At 42.7% G+C, this 18,602-nt stretch overlaps 1 protein-coding gene across 1 annotated transcript in view; it reads left to right on the top strand.

Annotated features, from left to right (window-relative positions):
• Positions 1–18,602, top strand: part of LOC139389952 (whirlin-like) — an 81,340-nt gene that overhangs the window by 7,018 nt on the left and 55,720 nt on the right. The gene's annotated exons all lie outside the window — the stretch shown is intronic.

Here is an 18,602-nt window from a genome sequence, read left to right as displayed (position 1 = left end):
AGCGAATGAAGGACACTTTTCCCGTGGTTACATTTTCATGCCAGCCAGGTAGACTATACTCCTATTTTAAAGATAAATAATGTGCTTCATATTATGAAAGTTGAGAAATAAATATAGTAGGCCTAGCCTATTGAAAGCTGATGGGATCCTCCTCTTTTTAATAGAGGCCATCACTCTGTTTTCTCACGCAATTGCATAGCCTATAGAAATGTTGCACAACATGAGCCTTTAAGCTCTCATGAAGTGTTTGATTAGATTTTTGAACACATTTGCGTTGATGTCAGAGTGATTAGAGGGACAATATAGTGCTGAGTACCAGGCAATTAGCACGTTTGGTAGGCTACTAAATGACCATCAGCAGCATCAGAGCTTGGAGAAGCCTAATTACCATGACTAAACTGTCACATGGAATTTGACTTCCATAATGACTCGTGACCACCGTTGTGGCAATAATACAGTCACCGTTACAGCCCTATGCACAACCAAATTTCGAACTTGCACCTTGTGTATTCTACTATTCTAACTCTCAACATAGTAGAGGTTGGGGGCCCTCTATAGCAGCCTGGGGCCCTAAGCGAACCTTTATGTTGCTTATGCTTATGTTACGGTCAACAGCATCATAAACTTTAACCACCCTCTTAGAAGAAAAGTGCTATCTAGAACCTTAAAGGGTTCTAGAACTGTCCCCATAGGAGAACCCTTTTTGGCTCAATGTAGAACCCTTTTGGGTTCAATGTAGAACCCTTTCCATAGAGAGTTCTACATGTAACACAAAAGTGTTCTACCTGGAACCAAAAAGGGTTCTTCTATGGGGACAGCCGAATAAACCCTTTTGGAACCCTTTTTTCTAATGTACCAGCACATTTTAGTCAAAAACCTGGTTTTCTCTACCAGGAGTCTGAAACCTAACCCCAAGAACACATCAAAATCCACAATGGAAATTTTAATTGATCCCACTTGAACCCCATTGAAAACCTGTGGTTTGAATTGAAGAGAGCAGTCCATAAGCACAGATGAAGGATATCAAGGATCTGGAAAGATTCTGTTTGGAAGAATGGTATAAGATCCCTCTAAATGTGTTACTTGTTAATTAAACAACATCTCTTTCTCTGAGCAATTGTATTAAAATAATATAATTTCCCCATTTTCTTTAGCATTCAATATAGCTCAGTATTTATTTTTATTTTTTATTTATTTTTGGTCATCTTTATCAAGGGTATCAATACTTTTGGACCTGACTCTACATCCACACAAGGCTCAGTCTTTTAACTGAGCTGTAACAGCGTTTGTGAATTTAATTGAAACAGATATACAGTATGTAGCTGTAATTGATCTAGATTTCTGAAATGATTCAGCCAAGACATGAAAGTGTTTTGTAATTGTTACATCACCATTCAGTTGTTAGGATGAGATAGAACAGTCTCTATTTGTCTCCTGTGGGTTGCTAAGGCCTGTACCGGCCTGCTGTGTTGCTATGATTTCCCTGCAGAGAGACAGTGGCTCCCTCTCAGTCATTCATTGGTCCCGATCCCCATTTCATCAAGAACTAAATAATTAATTCAAGCTTTTAATTAAGCAGGCAGCATTTAAGGCAGGGAGCAAGGAGGCTAATTCTTCCTCTCTTGTGCTACTTCAAAAAATGTGTCCTAAATGGGACACTATTCCCTAATAGTGTAGTACATTTGACCACAGACTTGTGGGCCCTCATCAAAAGTAGTGCACTATATTGGAAATAGGTGCCATTAGAGAGGCAGCCAAAGTGCCACTGTATGTTTACCAGACAAGAAGCAACTAGCTGAGAGTGGAGGAAGTGAGCAGAAATACACTCTTTATTGTTTGTCCAGTGCTGATATAATGGACAAAATACAGTGTCATATATTCAAATCTCCTATTACTTTAAGGCTGTAAGTTTCCCTGTCAAAGAGCCGGGGGAGTGTAACTGTGTAGCTGAAGTGAAATGGTAAAAGGTTGAAAGTAAACAAAACTTTGGTCTATGGGGTTTTATTAAGATGGTTCTCCCCTGCAATGTAATGAGTCATCCTTCAGGAAACCAGACAGCCTAGAGATGAGCTTAGATTGGTCACTATCTTATCTCTATTCTCTCTCTCTCTCTCTCTCTCTCTCTCTCTCTCTCTCTCTCTCTCTCTCTCTCTCTCTCTCTCTCTGTCGCTCTCTCTCTCTCTCTCTCTCTCTCTCTCTCTCTCTCTCTCTCTCTCTGTCTCTCTCTCTCTCTCTCTGTCTCTCTCTCTCTCTCTCTCTCTCTCTCTCTCTCTTTGACTCCCCCCCCCCCCTCCCCACACACACACACCAACCCGCAGGCACACAAGACAGACCTCCCAGCATTGTGAATAGCTAATACTTCTACTCATTCTCCTTTCCATTCATCCAGGAGGCAGTAGATGAGTTAGAAACATACTGTGCTGAATTCCCACCACTCTGGAACGAGCAGACCTCTAACCACTGAGGCTACCGCTGCTATTTTTATAACGTGATACACAGGGGCGATTTAGTTTTTCATGTAACCTAACAAAAAAGCAAATGCCATGACAAAAGCCTCTCAGAGAAAGGCTACTGTTGTATAACGGCTGGAGTGTGAATAATGAGCTGTGTGTAATAAATAGATAGGAAGGAAGGGAGCAGCATTTGTGCTCAGCTGCCATGGCGTGGTCAGTATTATATTATCAAAGTGGATCCTGTCCAGGCTTGGTGTGCGTCACAAATCACACCCTATTCCCCATAGGGCTCTGGTCAAAAGTAGTGCACTATGTATGGAATAGGGTGCCATTTTGGAACGAGTTCAAAGAGCTGTTATTTTGCTTTGAGGGGGTAGCAGCGGTTTGTTGAAATGTGGCATAATTTATCTGCTCTTTTGTTTTTTAAATGCAACCTTTATTTAACTAGGCAAGTCAGTTAAGAACAAATTCTTATTTACAATGACAGCCTACCCCAGATGACGCTGGGCCAATAGGGCGCCGCCCTCTGGGACTCAAAATCACAAACCGGTGTCTGTAGTGACGCCTCAAGCACTGAGATGCAGTGCCTTAGACAGCTGCGTCACTCGGGAGCCTCTTTCATGGAGGAAGGACAAACTAGCTACAGCTTAATCAATGGGTGAGTTGTCATCCCACGCACAAAATCTATGTCCTCTTCCTTGCTGAAGCACCGTGGAGGTCCCTGCAGGGCCTACCGTTCTGCAGCACAGCTTTTTCCTGGAGACGGCACCCTATTCCTTCTGAAGTGCATGTCTTTTGACCAGAGCCCTATGGGGAATAGGTGGTCATTTTGAACTCACACTGTATTTCAAGCTGCCCCTATTCTTTGAGAGGAAATATAGAGAAGCTATCCAGGGTTAGGTCGGTGTAAGATGCTAGTTAATGCACTTTACATGAGTGTCAGTTATTAGTCGTGTGAGAGCTCATTCACTCCCCCATTAGTTTAGTGTATGGCTCAGCTCTGCCCTGGCTCGTACATTTGTCATCTCCCCTGCTTGTGTCTGACTGGTCTGTCTTCATTACTGAACTGTCAGTCCCATTGTATGACCTGCTTCCCTTCATTAAAGCCTCCTCTTGCCTGCCATCTTCTGCCCCATCTGTATTTCTTTCTTCTTTCTTTGTCTTCCGTCACCCGTGATTCATTTCCTGTCCCCCATCGTTCACCTCTCTCTCTTTCTCTCTCTCACTCGCTGTCTCTCACTTGCTCTCTCTCTCTCTCTCTCTCTGGCCCTTTTATTCCTTTCTTTCCTCTATACATTCTATACTCTCTACATTGTGTTTGCAGATTTGCCAAATTGTACTGCTTACCTTGACGATGTGGTGATTCATTCGTCTACTTGGTCTGATCATCTCTCCACTTTGAAAAGTGTGTTTCAGCTGTTGGAGAATGCTTCATTAACCCTCAATTTGGCCAAGTGTGAGTTTGGGAAGGCTACAGTGACTTACTTAGGTAAACAAGTGGGACGAGGTCAAGTGCGCCCAGTAACTGGCAAAGTGGAAGCAATTGTTGCTTTTCCTGCTCCCACGACTCACCGCCAGTTGCGCAGATTCCTGGGGATGGTAGGGTACTATCGTACCTTCTGTAAGAATTTCTCGACGGTAGTAGCTCCCCTTTCATCTCTGCTTAGTCCCAAGGTACCATTCAAGTGGTCCAAGGACTGTAACTATGCTTTTGAGTCCGCTAAAGCGCTACTTTGTAGTGCCCCAGTGCTTGCCGCCCCCAACTTTGACAAACCTTTTAAGTTGGAGGTAGATGCTAGTATAGTGGGGGTGGGAGCGGTTCTCTTACAGGAAGATGAAGACGGAGTGGATCGGCCCGTCAGTTTCTTCTCCCGTAAGTTCAACTCGTGTCAGTCAAGATACTCTACAATTGAACAAGAGACGCTGGCTTTATTGCTTGCTTTACAGTTCTTTGAGGTATATGTGGGATCCAGTGCTTTGCCTGTTATGGTCTTCACAGACCATAATCCATTGGTGTTTTTGAAACAAATGTACAACCAGAACCGCCGCCTTATGCGGTGGGCTCTGATTGTACAAGGATATAATGTACAGATCGCTTATGTGAAGGGCTCGACGAATGTGGTTGCTGACGCTCTATCACGGGTTTACTAACTGGGGATGCGTTGGCTTTTGTTATTGCAAAACTAGGTTTGCAATTTTTGTGGTGGGCGTGTTACGTTCCCCAGTTTATGTGTTGTAGTTTGTGTATTTGCATGTGTTTTATTTCAGGAAATGGCTTCCTGAAATCCCTCAAGCAGCTGATTGGTCGACTCCAGGGCTAATTGGAGAGCTGACCCCGCCCCCTCGTCAAGACACAGCTGTCTCCAGTTACATTCATTCTGAAGCTATATAAAAGCCAGTGTTCTGTTCAGGAGAGAGCTTTGGAGGTAGGGATTGCTGAGAGAGATTTTGCTGAGGTCATTGCAGAGCGATTGTTTGTGATAGAGATTTGCTAGAGATATTTGCTGGGAGGTCATTGCAGAGAGATTTTGCTAGAGGTTGATTTTGATGGGAGTTCATTGCTGGGAAGTTGGTATGTTTTGTGAGTTTGTTGCTCAGATAGAGCTTATTTGATGTCCTCTGTTTCTTAGTTTGTTTGTAAAATTGTTTAATATTCTATTTCATTTGTTCCCAGGGGGGAAGGGGAAGGCACCTTGGGAGTGTTTAGGTAAGAGGCCCGCGGGCATACATATACCCGTAGTATATTCACTGTCTAGGCACACTAGGTAAGACCTGGGTGGACCACCCCCTGTATTTTGGTTAGGGCACCAGGTGGTGCTAAATTAGGTAAGTAGTGGGTAGGCAGGTAAGATAGATAGGAGAGGGGGCTTTGAGATTTACTTTCTTTGCTTTGGTTCCGTCCAGCCCCTTTTCCCCATATTACCGTGTAAAGGAATAAGGTCCTTGTAAACGGTACCACATTCTGCCTGTTGTCATCCTTACTCGCACCTACAGTCCATACCTTTTTCACTTCACAGAGAGTTTAGTTGATGCAGGGTGTTGCGTTCCCTCTTCATAGAGGCGTGCGTAACAGTCCCGTTCACTGCTCTCTCTCTCTGTCTTTCTCCCTCTCTCTCGTCCCTGTCTTCCCTGGACAATAGTTTGTATCTCACTCTGCACTCAATCAGAACACCAACCTAGCAGCCCTCTACAGAGAGAAACTTATCAACAGATCTGCTCCAGCAGCACATCAAATCAGTCTGTCCATCAAACACCAGTGGAGTGGATAGATGGTTGAACAGTAGTACATTGTGTTTTCTAGAGCAGTTAGAGCATTTAGCTGTTAGGTTTAACTACTGTCTGGAATGAATCTCAGCCTCTCAGGAGAGCAGTCACAGGTATGCCATGCTAAACTAGATAATGTCATTTGGTGTGCCTAGAGAGCATATAACCGAAACATTCATGTTTATGCTTATGTCATGACGTTGGCCTGGGGGTAGGTTTATGACAGTCATAAATACCTCTTCCCCCCTTTTTCCTCTCTCTACCCAAGGGTCTTTGCAAAACCCTTGGTTAACATAGAGATTCTGGGAACATCAGAAGGTGGGGGGAAATGAACTATATTCTTGTAATCTGACCAACTGAACATATGCGGTGGTACTTAATGAATATGATGTCAGTTTGGTTGTCATCTGAGACATTCTCATCAATGATAAGATGACAAACTCTACAGTGGAAAGTCTACACATCAGAGTTATTGGATTCACATGGAATTGTTGTTCAATTTAAATGTTTGAACATGAAATTATTTGTGATGGGATGAAATGTGATTTTAGCTTCTAAAATGTGAGATTTTGGTTTTCATAAGATGACAGTGACCCACCCCTGTGAAGGGACATGGGCTATAAAACTTTTCAAACACGCCCCTTCTCCCTTCCTATATAAGCCCTTGACGACAATATAACCTCCTGTTCCAAGGACGTGAGGACGACGGTCCGATGTCAGAATGGTTCAGATAATAACTACAGAACGAAGCCAACATCAGCGTGAGCTTTGGTTGCGAATGGTATGAAATTTGAACTCTTATTCACTACAGAAGTGATACCTCCTAGCCGTTGAGTTAGCAACAGCAGCTGCAAACGAGAGTTAGGAAGGAACAGGCAGAGTATCCCGTCTATCACACAATGACGTTACTACAACGTATCCAATCGACCACCAGAGACATTCTTCGAAGGACTCAGTTTGTCAACACGGCCTTCCATCTACCACCAACCTACTGAAGCGCAGCTCAGAGTAAATATTTATTGCATTTACCTTTTCCAAATGGGCGGTAATTTAGAATGCATAAGATACTGTATTTACGATAGCACAGCGTCACCCTTTGTTCCTCAGTCTTCCCGCTCTTTCACTCAAACCCAGCCCCTTTTCTTTTGTGTAACAAGCTGTCATATCTGTTCCCGCCCGCTAGTGACATTTTCCTTTATGACGTAATTTGTAATCAAGTTATGATTTAATTATGTGTATGTGTAATTCTGTGTGATTAGTTAGGTATTTAGTAAATAAATAATTAAACCCAATTTTGTATTGCTGGTTCAACTTGTTAGCCAGGGTTCGTGCAGATAACCAAGAATTTACAACTTTCAGATGAGACTGAATTAAGATTACGATTAATATTGACTGCTATTGATGTTAAATATTACTAGGTCTTTAAGAGTTTATTCGGAAGATAACAGCTCTATAAATATTATTTTGTGGTGCCCGACTCTCTATATAATTACATTTACATGATTAGCTCAATCAGGTAATATTAATTACGGAGAAATTATTTTATAGAATGGCATGTCATATCACTTAATCCGGCATAGCCAAAGACACAACACTTAGATGAGTAATATGTTACTCGGCCATCAGTTGGAAAATGGGGATTCTTCACTCTTTCGCCTCTTCTTAACCTGTTGCGACGACCAAACCCGGATCCGGGATTCTATTTATAGACCTAAGCTCATTACCATAACGCAACATTAACTATTCATGAAAATCGCAAATGAAATGAAATAAATATGCTATCTCTCAATCTTAGCCTTTTGTTAACAACACTGTCATCTCAGATTTTCAAAATATGCTTTTCAACCATAGGAAAACAATTTGTGTAACAGTAGCTAGCTAGCGTAGCATTTAGCGTTAGCATTAGCGTTAGCATTTAGCAGGCAACTATCACAAAAACAAGTAAAGCCTTCAAATAAAATAACTTACCTTTGAAGAACTTCTGATGTTTTCAATGAGGAGACTCTCAGTTAGATAGCAGATGCTCAGTTTTTCCAAAAAGATTCTTTGTGTATTAGAAATAGCTCCGTTTTGTACATCACATTTGGCTACCAAAAAAAAAAAAAAAAAAAAAACGAAAATTCAGCCCTCAAAACGCGAACTTTTTTCCAAATTAACTCCATAATATCGACTGAAACATGGCAAACGTGGTTTAGAATCAATCCTCAAGGTGTTTTTCCACATATCTCTTCGATGATATATCCTTCGTGGAAGCCTGGTTTCTCCTTGCTCTCAAATGGAAAAATAATTGCACCTGGCTTTGCGCTCCAATTTCGACGCAGGGACACCAGGCGGACACTTGGAAAATGTAGTCTCTTATGGTCAATCTTCCAATGATATGCCTACAAATACGTCACAATGCTGCAAACACCTTGGGGAAACGACAGAAAGTGTAGGCTCATTCCTTGCGCAATCACAGCCATATAAGGAGACAATGGAAAACAGAGCTTCAGAGATTCTGCTCATTTCCTGGTTGACGTATCATCTTGGTTTCGCCAGTAGAATGAGTTCTGGGGCACTTACAGACAATATCTTTGCAGATTCTGAAACTTCAGAGTGTTTTCTTTCCAAAACGGTAAATAATATGCATAGTCGAGCATCTTTTCGTGACAAAATATTGCGCTTAAAACGGGAACGTTTTTTATCCAAAAATGAAATAGCGCCCCTAGAGATCCAAGAGGTTAACTGACAGAAATAACTTTACTCTGGATAACGATATCATCTTACAGAGGGCTCTCTCTTCAAGGCCTTGATGTTTTAGCAGTCAGTGACAAGAGGGATGGTCTTGTAAAGCAGTTACTTAACACTTGTATTGCTGTCATGCTATTGTATCGGGTTGTTTCTTTGGCAGACACAGTGTGAATATTGATACAGTACTGTGGGAGTGTGACAGTCTCATTCCATTTCACTGTGCTTGGCATACCACATCCTCCCTAACCAGCACTTACTGAGACCAGAACTCACAAACATATGTTGTCACCCTCCATGACAACATCCTAGCCATTCACACAGTAACTCCAGTTACTGAAAAGCTAGCAATACAGCAATACTGGTGGAGACATTTTAGGCTGAGGAGTAACTTATTGATTCCAACAGTATCTATTACACTATTCAGTTTTTCAACTGGTGAGGTGAACTACAGTAGTGTAACTCCCCAGAAACGTTGATTTCACAATTTCTGGGCTCAAATGGCTTGTTTACTGGCTTTCTAGTTTCTCACACCTTTCACTATTCCTCCACAGAGGTCAAAGGTAAATGTAAATGTTCATAGGTGGTGTTTTTCTGACAGTTAGGTAAAGATCAGGTTAGTGAGTCATTATAACAGTTTATGACTCAGCTGTTGACTCAGATCTGATGATGTTGTCATTCTTCTGGGGATTGTGAGCATCTCCTGGAGTTCCTTGGAGATTCTCTAGTCAATGCACAGCACAACCCTTTCAAACAATGGCAGACGTTCCAGTAAGACTAGATTTTTAAGTGTCTTGTTGTGGAGTATCCTTGAACAGCTCTTTCTTCTCCCACATAACATATTCTAAGTAACAGACCAACGTCACTGTGTAGGAGGACCGAGAGTGATTCAGATCCTCTGGTGTCTAAAAACACCCTAACTGGCCATGTACAGTGCCTTCAGAAAGTATTCACACCCCTTGACTTTACCCAAAAAATTGTGTTACAGCCTGAATTTAAAATGTATTCAATTGACATACCCCATAGTGTCAAAGTGGAATAATGTTTTTATTTTATTCTACAAATTAATAAAAAATGAAAAAAATGACATTTCTTGGGTCAATAAGTATTCAACCACTTTGTTATGGCAAGCCTAAATAGGTCCAGAATATGCTTAACAAGTCACATAAGTTGCATGGACTCACTCTGTGTAAAATAAGTGTTTAACATGATTTTGAATGACTACCTAATCTCTGTACCCCACACATATAATTATCTGTCAGTTCCCTCAGTCGAGCAATACATTTCAACCACAGATTGAACCACAAAGGTTTTCCAATGCCTCGCAAAGAAGAGCACCTGTCAGAGTCGTGTGTGTATAGGTGGCAGGGAAGTCAGGTGCAGGAGAATCAAACTGAGTGTAATGGAGAAAATCTCTGACAAAGACGTGAGGGGAAACAGAGGATTAAATACACGAAAGGAAATGAATGGGATTGAAACCAGGTGTGTAGGAAGACAAGACAAAACCAAAGGAAAATGATAAATGGATCAATGATGGCTAGAAGACCGGTGACGTCGACCGCCGAGCACCGCCCAAACAAGGAGAGGCTTCGACTTCGGCAGACGTCGTGACAGCACCTATTGGTAGATGGGTAAAAAAAAGCAGATATTGGATATCCCTTTGAGCATGGTGAATTTATTAATTACACGTTGGATGGTCTATCAATACACCCAGTCACTGCAAAGATACAGGTGTCCTTCCTAACTCAGTTGCTGGAGAGGAAGGAAACCGCTCAGGGATTTCAACATGGGGCCAATGGTGACTTTAAACAGGTTCAGAGTTTAATGGCTGTGATAGGAGAAAACTGAGGATGGATCAACAACATTGTAGTTACTCCACAATACTAACCTAAATGACAGAGTGAAAAGAAGGAAGCTTGTACAGAATAAAGAACATCCTGTTTGCAACAAGGCACTAAAGTAATACTGCAAAAAAAAAGTTTACTTTTTGTCCTGAATACAAATTGTTATGTTTGGTGCAAATCCAATACAACACATCACTGAGTACCACTCTCCATATGTTTAAGCTGCACCATATTATGTGAATGCTTGTAATCGTTAAGGACTAGGGAGTTTTTAGGATTTAAAAAAATGGAATGGAGCTAAGCGCACGCAAAATCCTAGAGGAAAACCTGGTTCAGTCTGCTTTCCACCAGACATTGGGAGAGGAATTCACCTTTCAGCAGGCCAATAACCTAAAACACAAGGCCAAATCTTCTGGATTTGTTTACAAAGAAGACAGTGCATGTTCCTGAGAGGCCGAGTTAGTTTTGACTTAAATCTGCTTGAAAGCCTATGGCAAGACCTGAAAATGGTTGTCTAGCAGTGATCAACAACCAATTTGGCAGATCATGAAGAATATTGAAAAGAATAATGGGCAAATGTTGCACAATCCAGGTGTGAAAAGCTCTTAGAGAATTACCCAGAAAGACTCACAGCTGTAATTGCTGCCAAATGGGATTCTAACACGTATTGACTCAGGGGGCTGAATACCTATCTAATCAATATATATATGTTTTTTTATATATATTAGTGTCTTTGACATTATTTTGTGTTGATCATTGATAAAAAATAAACAAACAAAAGTCAAGGGGTGTGAATCATTTCTGAAGAGATTGTAAATCAGAGGAGAGAGACAGAGGAATAACTAGTCAGTTAACCAATGTTAAATGTGGTCTTCCACATTTAACCCAACACCTCTGAATCAGAGAGATGCGGGTAGCTGCCTTAATCAACATCCATGTCACCCGCGGAATAGTGGGTAAACTGCCTTGCTCAGCGGCAGTTTGACTGATTTTTACCTTGTCAGCTTGGGGATTCGATCCAGCAACCTTCCAGTTACTGGCCCAACACTTTAACCACTAGGCTTCCTGCCACCCCCAAGAGAGACAGCTGTGGCGATTGTAATCAGGTTGTTTGGATGTGTCTCGGCTTAGGGTAGCAGAGTGTGGTGGATGAGAGGGATGGAGGTCTGTTTAGGAAGGGATGAGGTATCTAAACAGTGATAGATGGAGGAATGGGGGAAGCATCTGGCAAAGGAGATTTTAGGTGACAGACAATTTACCACAATTTACCCCTGCTACATGGAGGCTGTCACATACACACACACACACACACACACACACACACACACACACACACACACGCACACACACGCACACGCACACGCAGACGCACATGCACTCCATCACTGCTATTGGGCCTGATATCGCATCTTATGTAATCCTTGTTTACTTATTTGTTTGGAACTCAATCTTGTCTGACTACAATGTACAGATATAGCAGGGAAGGGTTTGTGTAAGATAACATCTATTGTGGGGCTTTGAAAACGACAACCTCATAAAATGGAAAATAGTTTCTTTGCAGTTTGCAATAGAATATGTGTGCTTTTATGTCCAAGGCTCCATTGAAAAGCAATAGACTACAAAGGATGAGTCATGTACCATTATCTGAAATAAAGGACTTCTTTCCATGGTACCAACTATTATCTGAAATAAAGGACATTTTCCATGGTACCAACTAATATCTGAAATAAAGGACATTTTCCATGGTACCAACTAATATCTGAAATAAAGGACATTTTCCATGGTACCAACTAATATCTGAAATAAAGGACATTTTCCATGGTACCAACTAATATCTGAAATAAAGGACATTTTCCATGGTACCAACTAATATCTGAAATAAAGGACATTTTCCATGGTACCAACTAATATCTGAAATAAATGACATTTTCCATGGTACCAACTAATATCTGAAATAAAGGACATTTTCCATGGTACCAACTAATATCTGAAATAAAGGACATTTTCCATGGTACCAACTAATATCTGAAATAAAGGACATTTTCCATGGTACCAACTATTATCTGAAATAAAGGACATTTTCCATGGTACCAACTAATATCTGAAAGAAAGGACATTTTCCATGGTACCAAATAATATCTGAAATAAAGGACATTTTCCATGGTACCAACTAATATCTGAAATAATTTTCCATGGTACCAACTAATATCTGAAATATAGGACATTTTCCATGGTACCAACTAATATCTGAAATAAAGGACATTTTCCATGGTACCAACTAATATCCGACAACACTAATCTCACAACCCAGAACCAACATAACATCTATGGGCTGTGAGGAGAGACTAGTTACATACCATAGCAAAGATGAGGTGATGAGGTTTGACGGAAGTTGGGTGCTGACTATGAATCAAATTTATTTTCAATCAAATGTATTTTATAAAGTCCTTTTTGCATCAGTGGTTGTCACATAAGTGCAATACAGATACCCAGCTTAAAACCCCAAATAGCAAGCAATGGGATGTAGAACCGCGGTGGCTAGGAAAAACTCCCTTACACATTGAAAGGGAGAAAGGTTAATGGAGGAGTGGCATTGCGAGTTCTGGGCCATCTCTGCCCAGGGCACGAACTTTGCCCACTCTTCCGGCCGGTCCTGGCAATAAGACCGCAGAAACCTACCCACATCCTGGTTAACTCTCTCCACCTGCCCATTACTCTCAGGGTGAAAACCTGAGGTAAGGCTGACCGAGACCCCCAGACGTTCCATGAACGCCTTCCAGACCCTTGATGTGAACTGGGGACCCCAATCAGACGCTATATCCTCAGGCACCCCATAGTGCCGGAAAACGTGTGTAACCAGGGCCTCCGCAGTTTGTAAGGCCATAGGGAGACCGGGCAAAGGGAGGAGACGACAGGACTTAGAAAAACGATCCACAACGACCAGGATCGTGGTGTTACCCTGTGAAGGTAGAAGATCAGTTAAAAAAAATCCACCGACAGGTGCTTACCTCTGGGCAGGTGTCTAGGAGCCTTGTACTGGGCGCACACTGAGCAGGAGGAAACATAAATCCTCACGTCCTTAGCTAAAGTGGGCCACCAGTACCTCCCACCAAGACAGCGCACCGTCAGACCTATCGCAGGATGATCAGAGGAGGGTGACGTGTTGGCCCAAGAGATCAGTCGGTCGCGGACAGCAGACGGAACGTACAGACGCCCAGCTGGACACTGAGGGGGAGAGGGCTCTGCACGTGATGCCTGCTCAAAGTCCACGTGACGCCCGCTCAAAGCTCCCACACTACCGGCGTCACCAAACAAGAAGCTGGGAGTATGGGAGTGGGATCCATGGACCGCTCCTCTGTGTCATACAGCCGGGACAGTGCGTCTGCCCTAACGTTCTGGGAGCCTGGTATGTAAGAGAGGGTAAATACAAAACGAGTGGAAAATCATGGCCCACCTTGCCTGACGAGGATTCAGTCTCCTGACGAGGATTCAGTACTCCAGATTGCGATGGTCAGTCCAGATGAGAAAATTGTGTTTAGCCCCCTCAAGCCAATGTCTCCACACCTTCAAGGCTTTTACGACAGCCAACAGCTCCCGGTCCCCCACATCATAGTTTCGCTTGGCCGGTCTGAGCTTCTTCAAAAAGAAGGCACAGGGGCGGAGCTTCAGTGGCGTACCCGAGCGCTGAGAGAGCACTGCTCCTATCCCAGATTCGGATGCGTCCACTATGAATGGCAAAGAGGGATCCGGATGAGCCAACACAGGAACCGAGGTAAACAGAGCCTTTAGGTGCCTAAAAGTTCACCTCAGCCGACCACTGCAAGCGCACCAGGCCCCCCTTTAGCAGTGAGGTAATGGGAGCAGCAACCTGACCAAAACCCCAGATAAACCTCCGGTAGTAGTTGGCAAACCCTAAGAATCACTGCACCTCCTTTACCGTGGTGGGAGTCGGCCAATTACGCACGGCTGCAATGCAGTCGTTCTCCATCTCCACTCCTGACGTGGAAATCCTTATGCCCTAGGAAGGAGACGGATTGTTGGAAGAACAAGCGTTTCTCAGCCTTGTCATATAGATCATGCTCCAACAGGCGACCAAGCACTTAAAACCCCAAATAGTAAACAAATAGCAAGCAATGCGGATGTAGAAGCGCGGTAGCTAGGAAAAACTCCCTAGAGAGGCTGGAACCTAGGAGGAAGCCTAGAGAGGAACCAGGCTCTGAGGGGTGGTCCTCTTCTGGCTGTGCTGGGAGGAGATTATACGAGTACATGGCCATTAAGGCCAGATCGTTCTTCAAGATGTTCAAACGTTCATAGATGACCAATAGGGTCAAATAATAATCACAGTGGTTACAGAGGATGCAACAGGTCAGCACCTCAGGAGTAATGTCAGTTGGCTTTTCATAGCCGAGCATTCAGAGGTCCAGACAGCAGGTGTGGTAGAGAGTGAGGGAGAGGAGAGAGAGAGAGGGTCCAGACAACAGGTTCAAGGTAACAGGTCCGGTGAACAGGCCAGGGTTCCATGACTGCAGCAGAAACTGGATTAGCAGCACGACCAGGGGGACTGGGGACGGGGACAGCCTGGAGACATCAGGCCAGGTAGTCCTGAGGCATGGTCCTCTGGGAGGGGAGACAGAGAGAGAGGAGCATTAAAGGGAGCATACCTAAGATCACACAGGACACCAGATAAGTCAGGGGAATTACACCAGATATGACCCTAGCACCAGGCCTAACCAGGCAGGATAATAACCAGAATATAGCCCCTACTCCACTAGCGGGAATCAGACTAATTTAGTAACCTGAGACGAGGCCGAATTTAGCCCATGAAAATCTCCCCCACCACACAAGCCTGATGGGGCGCAAAACCGGACAGGAAGATCACGTCTTTGACTCAACCCACTCAAGTCGATTATAGCGAAAAAGCCTGGCGTGATGTGGTGTATACTCCTAGGGATGGTATGGGAGAGTGCAAGCAAGCCAGTGACTCAGGGTCAGAGGCAGAGAATCCCAGTGGAGAGGGGAGCCAGCCAGGCAGGGACAGCAAGGGTGGTTTGTCACTACAGTGCCTTTCCACTCACCTTCACACCCCTGGGCCAGACTACAGTCAATCATAGGACCTACTAAAGAGATTAGTCTTCAATAAAGACTTAAAGGTTGAGACCGAGTCTGTGTCTCTCACATAATTCAACAGACCATTCCATAAAAATGTAACTAACTATCAGTACTGTTAGTTAGGTACAGACCACAACAATATAAATGTAACCTACTATCAGTACTGTTAGTTAGGTACAGACCATTCCAGAAAAATGTAACTAACTATCAGTACTGTTAGTTAGGTACTGACTATGACAATATAAATGTAACCTACTATCAGTACTCTTAGTTAGGTACAGACCATTCCATAAAAATGTAACTAACTATCAGTACTGTTAGTTAGGTACTGACTATGACAATATAAATGTAACTAACTATCAGTACTGTTAGTTAGGTACTGACCATGCCAATATAAATGTCTCCCCTCAACACATTTCTGTCAACCAGTGTACCAGGACTGAGTGAAGAGACTCTGAGAGCCCTGTTAGCCAAAGCCACTGTAGCCTGCTCCCTGCCCAGTGTTGATTTCTGCAGTGGTCCCTCTCGGCGCCTCTCGGCCCCTTCTCTTCCTGCTTATAAATAAAGCCCTCCATCCTCCTCCTTCTACTCTTCCTACTCCACCTCCTCCTCCTCCATCCAGCTAGCTTCATCCAGTTCCAATGCCACTGAGAGCCCTGTTTACTCCCACTCCAACTGTGACTGCCTCCAGTGAAAACCTGGGGGAGATATTTCTAGCCTGGAAGCAGCTGAGTGTCACTCCTCTGTGCTCGTTACAGCACTGACCTTTGGCTCTTGTCCTCCTAAATGAGCTTGGTGCCTGCAGCACATCTATCCAACAACCAGCCTAGAATAGAAAAGGGCTTACTCTATTGTCATTCTATCTAAATGTATACTTCAAAAGGTGATATAATCATGTTGTAGAAAAAGTGAATGGTTCAGTGCATTGTTCCAGTCAGGATCATCCATAGTGATCCTGTAATTCACGGGTATATCTTTCTGTTATTCAATGCTAGCATCTTTTTCTGATAATTTCTTCCATTTCTCTCTGTTTGTTGTGTTGGTTAGTAAAGCCCTATTATAAACTGGTTGGTTTAAGCCCTGAATGCTGATTGGCTGAAAGTCGTGGTATATCAGACCGTATACCACGGGTATGACAAAACATTTATTGTTACTGCTCTGATTACGTTGGTGACCAGTTTATAATAGCAATAAGGCACCTCAGGGGTTTGTGATATATGGCCAATATACCACGTCTAAGGGCCGTATCCAGGAACTCTGCGTTGCGTAATGCATAAGAACAGCCCTTAGCCGTGGTATATTGGCCATATACCACACCCCCTCGTGCCTTATTGCTTAATTATATTGCAGAGGAGTGCTGTTCTGTTTAGTTCTAAGTTTTATCTGTGTCAAGCGCTTAATACATTGATTATATGTATCAACCTAATTTATTAGGACCTTAATGACTAGGAGACATTTTAATGCGCTTGGTTTAATGCCATATTTTTGACTGTGTGCGGTCAGATGTAATGAAGCAGGGAAAGGATTTAATTGTGGACATGGGGAGATTGGAGGTCTTTTGAGTTGGAGGACAGATGGTTTTATGGAGACAGCACCAAGGAAAACATTATCTGTCTGTGTCTGCTCCCCTGAGCATCCATTGTTTAGAATGACTGAACACAGGCTTGAGCCCCGAATTGCACCCTTAAGACTATATAGTGCACTACTTTCGACCAGAACCCTATGGGCCCCAGTCAAAAATAAATAGTGCACTACATAGGGAATAGGGTACCATTTGGGATGTACTGTCTGCTCCCCTGTGCATCTATAATGACCCAACACAGTCGATGATTATAGTCATTCCACCCCAGTACATTACAATGTTTGTCATCATTAAATTAAAAAACATTTAGAAAACTGAAAGAATGCAGCATTGAACTTGGAGATAGCTTATTACACTAAAGTAGGATGTTTCGCCCTACCCAAAGCATAATGTTGTTCACCATAGCTTAGAATCAGACTTGTCGACATTCCCTTCTCTACAATCTACTGTATCACGCGTTAAGAATACAGTAATACAACTTCAGCAACTGTTGATATCTCCCATTCTCCTTTTATAGAACAAAGAGTTTACCTACTGTATCTATAATTATCCCCTCAAAGGAAATGATGCTATCTATAGTACGGTCACAATACCCTCCTGTCATCTCTACTTGAAACACTTTCAAACTTCCAAAATAGAACGTCCCATCGAAGTAAAGGAGGTACTTAACAGATCATCAAAAAGCACAAGCATCCCATTTAACCCCCCTGTTGTGATCATATCATGTTCATTCATTCTGTTCCCGGTCCCAAAATGACCACGGCCCTTTATTGCTGATTATAAATCCATAATAATACATATATTATCACCTAATGTTGTTTAGATCTTTTTGGCAACTTAAGTTCTTGTGAACATTACAAGTTTTGAACTTCTATTTGCTATTTAGGCCTTATTGACCTGAGCTCATACAACTCGCTTTTGAGTTAAAAAAGCATAATGTATGGATTATTTTGACTATAACAAATACTCAGATGAAACAGTGTGTTATTTATCACAGACTACTTTGTGTCAAAGCTTAACAAGGACTCTCTCCTCCTCACCAGTGTCATGATCAAAGATATGATCAAGAGCCTCACATACAGTATATCGTTTGGTCATTGTGCTGCCACAGAATGAATTGTGAACAAGGCCTCAAAAAAGCTTTATATACCAGAGCTGCGAGAAATGTTCTATATATTATTGAATCAATGTTGCGATTGTTTGTGAGAATGCCGTGAGGTGTGTGTGTGTGTGTGTGTGTGTGTGTGTGTGTCTGTCTGTCTGTTCAAACACACATGCATGTGGGGGTCTGGGAGAGGAAGTGTGTCCATCTGATGAATGGGCATGTGCCTGAACTAAATTTTATAAACTATTTGTAGTCTCACCCATTCATTTCTACTGACCGGTCATTTTTGACTGGGAACACCACAGGTGTACACAAGTTAAATAATACACACAAAATGTAAAGAAAATCATCAAAATGTGTTTTGTGTGTTCAGATGCCCTGTGTGGACAAAGTCATGGAACCTTAAGACAATTAGATTAAATGAACTACATTTTTCAGAGAGAAAACTTGTAAATCGGTCTAAATCGACCGGAACACAGCAGGAGGGTTAATGCGACAAATGCTTTTGAGTAGAGGGA

This window comes from Oncorhynchus clarkii, chromosome 30 (assembly GCF_045791955.1).
Source record: "Oncorhynchus clarkii lewisi isolate Uvic-CL-2024 chromosome 30, UVic_Ocla_1.0, whole genome shotgun sequence".
In the NCBI taxonomy this organism is placed as follows: Eukaryota; Metazoa; Chordata; class Actinopteri; order Salmoniformes; family Salmonidae; genus Oncorhynchus; species Oncorhynchus clarkii.
The sequence above is the reverse complement of the archived record's forward strand: the minus strand, read 5'-3'. Positions and strand labels throughout refer to the sequence as shown.